This window comes from Lolium perenne, chromosome 4 (assembly GCF_019359855.2).
Source record: "Lolium perenne isolate Kyuss_39 chromosome 4, Kyuss_2.0, whole genome shotgun sequence".
NCBI lineage: Eukaryota > Viridiplantae > Streptophyta > Magnoliopsida > Poales > Poaceae > Lolium > Lolium perenne.
Window position 1 is genome coordinate 36,627,810 of NC_067247.2, and position 6,000 is coordinate 36,633,809.

The window sequence follows — 6,000 nt, forward strand, 5'->3', positions numbered from 1 at the left end:
GTAAATAAAACATGTGTGTGAGTGTGTCTAACTGTGTCTTCAGAGAATTAAGTTAATTCTACGTAGTGATGTCACCGAATCTCAGTTGGAATTCAAATTGCAATTCAAGAAACAAAAAAGCAATCCAACGGCTCGGCTCCTGCAATCCATGTTGCAACTCACGACTAACACAAATACAAAGCGATCTCAGATGTTTTTCTTAGTTACATATGCATGTGTAACTAAAAAAAAATCTCAGTTATAACCCATGTTGCAACACTCGTGCCGGCACAAATCAAGGTTTACGATAATCCTCAGTCTACTGGGAGTTAGGAAAACCTAAATGACATACACTACGTACACCAGGTCTGCAGGCACGTATAATGCAAGGTACTTAGGAAGATGCTTACATTAATAAATCGATTTTTTTAAATTTATGTTGTAGTAAGTAAGATAGAGAGACACACAAGAAACAAGGACAACCTAAGCACTAGTATCCGTTGGCATTTTTTTTATAGAGCAAACTTCGTGAGTACACAACGAGAATCTCAGGACTCGAAAGATGGCTGGTAGGTTGCGCTCTCGAATGCTTACCAACGGACCGACGACTTTTTCTCTTGTTTCATTGCTTGCAATGTGCGAAATTCGTATATATACATGTCGAAAGGGTGTGTTGAGAAGACACCCCTAACATATACCCTAGAAGACATCCCTCCCACATAATTGATCAAATGTTTGATTTCTCAACAATTTAGACAAGGAAGATGCTGAACTAGGCATCTCAGCCATATAAACAAGCATTGTTACTAAAAAAAGTACATTATTTATTTCTATAAGCATTTCTCTAAGATTTTTGTTGTTGTACATGACCTAAGAATTCCTACTACTCCATCTGATTTTACTTACTTAGCAGATTTAGGTTTAGTTGAAGTTAAACATTGTGAGTGAACTGTTTTCGTGCATATGCCATCATGAACCGATGATCTAAATATTAGGTAAATTTGGCTATCATTGTTGAAACGAAAAACTTATAATATCATAGTTGTGTGACACGGAGAGACGAAGCCATCGCTCAGGGATTTTTTTTTTTTCATTTTTGCAAAAGATTCTAAATTCGACGAAAGGCGTCTAAAGAGCTGAAGCGTGAGGAGTTATGGTTAAAAAAACTTGTGACAATCTCCAAAGACTGTTAGACAATTTGTGTGGCTAGAGGTGCACTTATTAAAACAAAATAAAATGAAAGGTCGTGTCAGTGTAATTTAGCCTTGACAAGATTAGTGCTACAAACAGTGTATATAATTCTCCAGCATACGGGCTGACGCTTTCTTCGGATCGGCGTCGGTGATATATATATCTGGACGTGATTAATATTTTGTCGTAAACGAAGTTTAATCTGCTTGGTTGCGTGGAGAGATAAATTTGTGTACACGTACACAGTCCGGAAGTGGCAAGAGACCTGCCGGTCTTCCCCTCATTTCTGGAGGGAGGCGACCACACACGCAGGCAGGCAATGATGGATGGATGGATGGATGGCCAGAGCTCCTCGATCCGTCTCCGTGGAATGAATCGACATCCCATCCATTCCTTGACCGACGTCGCCCTCACCGCAATGCAAGCTCGGCATTCGTCGAGAGGATTCTGCCGCTACCTCACCACTTGAATCGATCTATCTCCCGGCGACCAGCACGCACGTACTTATCCTCTCGCGGCATGCCACGCACGAACCTATTCCTGCCCACACTGTTGGTTAATTTGGCGGGTACAGCTACGTGGGGGTGGAGACCAACCGCTCGAAGCTGAGTGCTGAGCCGACCGCCGGGCGGCGGGACACATGCCCGCCCGCCGCAAAGGGCAGCGAGCTTTCCCCAGCCTTGTCGCGGCTCCATGGCCCCAATCGAGATCGAGAGTCGGAGCCGGAATCAGGCAGCGGCGCGTGGCGCGACGGCACCGGCATGGCACAGGGCGACACGAGTCTCGCCTCGCCGTGGCTAAAAGTCGGCATCAAGCGCGCGTGGCTCCGTGAACTGGGCGGTACGTGTTCTCCGGCTGGATTGGCTGGTCTCGCCTCTCGCGCGGTGGCCGAACGTCGCTATCTCTCATGTCGATCGACCGCGAGCGGACGCCGGACGGGCTTAGCTTGGCGTCGCGCCACGGCGGCACAGAATCAAATACACCTTGGGGGAAAAGGGCGCGTACGTGGTGGATGCTGGACGGTCGCGCGACGGGCGGCTAGCTGCAATTTATTTAGAGCATTTTCATCCGTCTTCCCGCTTTTTTTCATCCGGATGGACGAAAAGGGTATAGTCGTGTTCCTGGCTACTCGTTTTCTTCCGGATTAGGGCTTTCATCCGTCCGAAGAGCCCATTCCATCCCCCCTCCCCCGCGGTGCGCTCGGGAACTCCGGACGAGAGAAAAGCGGGGACGGGCCCGCTCTGTCGGCAAGAGAACAGACGAACCCCACCACTTTGTCCACGCAAATCCTTCTTCCCCTCCCGTTGCTCTGTCGCCACCGGCACCACCCCTCGCCAATCCATCGGCCGGTAGCCTCAACTCCGTCGTTCCTCCACCCAGCAGCCTATATTCCGCCGCCTATCGTGCACTCTGCATATTTTCCGCCGCCGGGTAGCTCCCTCGCGTCGCTCCTCATCTACACACCCGGCAGGTGTCCGTCCAATTGCCTGGCCGGACATGGACTCCGACGAGGAGGAGGAGCAGATGTTCACCAAGCTTCTTGAAGAAGAAATGGAAGTCGCCGCCCAAGATGAGGAGCACCTACTGATCCTAGCTTGCCTGGCCGGCTTGTACACCGAGTCGGCCATTGGTCGCAGTGGTGGGTCGGCACCAGGTCACCGGAAGTGCAAGCCGAGGCAGCGAATGGAGGGCTACTGCATGCTCTACGACGACTACTTCGCCGACGATCCATTGCACGGTGAGGCTATTTTTAGGCGTTGTTTCAGGATGAGCCGGAAGCTCTTCCTGAAAATTGTGTATGCCCTTCGAGAGTACGACTCCTATTTCAGTTGCAAGTTTGGTTGCACTGGCATGGCAGGGTTTTCCGCCCTCCAAAAGTGCACGGTGGCTATGCGGATGCTGGCATATGGAGCTCCTGGTGATTCTACTGATCACTATCTTCGGATGACGGAGTCCACCGCCCTTGATTGTTTCTACCGGTTCTGCAGGGCGGTGATAGAAGTGTTCGAGGACATCTACTTGAGATCACCGATTGTCGAAGATACTGCTAAGATCCTCGCTGTCAATGAAGCTCGAGGATTTCCAGGATGCTTGTTAGCATTGACTGGATGCATTGTAAATGAAAGAACTGTCCGTTTGCCTGGCAGGAAATGTACAAGGGTCACAAAAAACATGCACTGTGATTCTTGAGGCAGTGGCTATCCATGATCTCTGGATTTGGCACTCCTTCTTTGGTATGTCGGGATCCTACAACGATATTAATGTCTTGCAATGCTCACCGATCTTCTCCAAGCTTGTTGAGGGTCATGCTCCCCGGTTAACTTTGTGATCAATGGCCGGCAGTACAACAAGGGATATTATCTTGCAGATGGTATCTATCCATAGTGGGCAACATTTGTGAAGACTATCTCAGGCGTCGTCGTCCCGAAGGAGGTGGAGTTTGTCAAGCTACACGAAGGTTGCCGAATGGATGTCGAGCGTGTATTTGGTGTCCTCCGGCAGAGATTTGCTGTAGTCCGATTTCCCGCTTTGACTTGGTCCAAAGATTAGATGTGCGAGGTGATGAACTGTTGTGTGTGCTTACACAACATGATTATCGAGGATGAGCGGAAGCATCCGGTTACTTTGAGCGAACAAGCTGCACCATATGACAGAGAGGGTCCTCTTGCACAGCCTAACCACCAGGTGCCGACATCGTGGGCTGCATTCATCACTATGCGTCAGGAGATTCGAGACTCCACAGTGCATCAACAACTGCAGGATGATCTGGTGGAGCACTTATGGACGCTTGGAGGCAACACCAACTAGTTTCCATCTAATTTGTTTGAAAACTTGTTTTTTATGTTGAACTGTAACGTTTATTTGTAAAAATAAGCCAAATGTTGGCAAAAGTGGTCAAATTCGTCGAATTATGCAGGAAATTTAGCATCCAGGGACGTTTTTCTCTAAAAAAACGCTGAACCCCGGGTGTCTACCGGGGAGACGGCTAGAACTTCGGCGCTCCCCGGGCCAAAATTTCGTCCAATCCGGCACTAAATAGCGCCGGATTCGGCCCGGGGAGCCCAACGGCTGGAGATGCTCTTTCGGCAAGGAAAAACTGAACGATTACTGCAAAAACCCGAACTTTCTTTAATACTATGACATCCTCCGTTTTTTTAGATAAAAGGCATGATAATGTTCAGCTTTAAATTAATAAAACCAAAGCTTTAGATTCACAACAAACGACATATGTTGGTGTAGGGATTCGTTGCATAGAAAACAAAAATTTTCCTACCGCGAGAACGCAATCCAAGCCAAGATGCAATCTAGAAGACGGGAGCAACGAGGGGATGATCGAGACTCACCCTTGAAGATTTCCAAAGCCTACAAGAGTAGGCTCTTGTTGGTGCGGTAGACGATCACTTGCCGCTTGCAAAAACGCGTAGAAGATCTTGATCACGGTGCCACAATCGGACAGCACCTCCGTACTCGGTCACACGTTCGGTGTTGATGAAGATGACGTCCTTCTCCCCGTTCCAGCGGGCAGCAGAAGTAGTAGCTCCTCCTTGAATCCGGCAGCACGACGGCGTGGTGGCGGTGGCGATGGAGAACTCCGGCGGAGCTTCGCTAAGCGTGCGGGAGAGGTGGAGGAGAGGGGGGCGGCTAGGGTTTGGGAGAGGGGTGGCTGGCCACTAAGGGGGTGCGGCCAAGCTATGGCTTGTGATGGCCGGCCCCCTCCCCTATGCCCCTCATTATATAGGTGGAACCCCAAGTGTTGGACTACAAGTCTTCGAATAAGACCCCAACTCAAGAACCTTCCATGTAGTAGGGAAACCTACCCAAGGTGGGACTCCCACCTAAGTGGGATTCCCACCCTTCCATGAAGGGGGGTGGCCGGCCCCCTTGGTGGAGTCCACCTTGGAATCCCCCTCTAGGGTTGGCCGGCCATGGGGAGGTGGAGTACCTCCGGGACTCCTCCTTCCTTAGTGATTCCTTCCGGACTTTTCTAGAACCTTCTAGAACCTTCCGTAAAATAACCGAATCATTTCCAAACTTATAAAATGACTTCCTATATATGAATCTTATTCTCCGGACCATTCCAGAACTCCTCGTGATGTCCGGGATCCTATCCGAGACTTCGAACAATGCTTCGAACTCCATTCCATATTCAAGTTCTACTATTACAACATCAAACCTTAAGTGTGTCACCCTACGATTCGCGAACTATGTGGACATGGGTGAGAACTCTCTCCGACCAATAACCAATAGCGGGATCTGGAGATCCATAATGGCTCCCACATATACAACGATGACTTAGTGATCGAATGAACCATTCATATACGATACCAATTCCCTTTGTCACGCGATATTTTACTTGTCCGAGGTTTGATCATCGGTATCACTCTATACCTTGTTCAACCTCGTCTCCTGACAAGTACTCTTTACTCGTACCGTGGTATGTGGTCTCTTATGAACTTATTCATATGCTTGCAAGACATTAGACGACATTCCACCGAGAGGGCCCAGAGTATATCTATCCGTCATCGGGATGGACAAATCCCACTGTTGATCCATATGCCTCAACTCATACTTTCCGGATACTTAATCCCACCTTTATAACCACCCATTTACGCAGTGGCGTTTGATGTAATCAAAGTACCTTTCCGGTATAAGTGATTTACATGATCTCATGGTCGAAAGGACTAGGTAACTATGTATCGAAAGCTTATAGCAAATAACTTAATGATGTGATCTTATGCTACGCTTAATTGGGTGTGTCCATTACATCATTCATATAATGATATAACCTTATTATTAATAATATCCAATGTTCATGATTATGAAACTAAT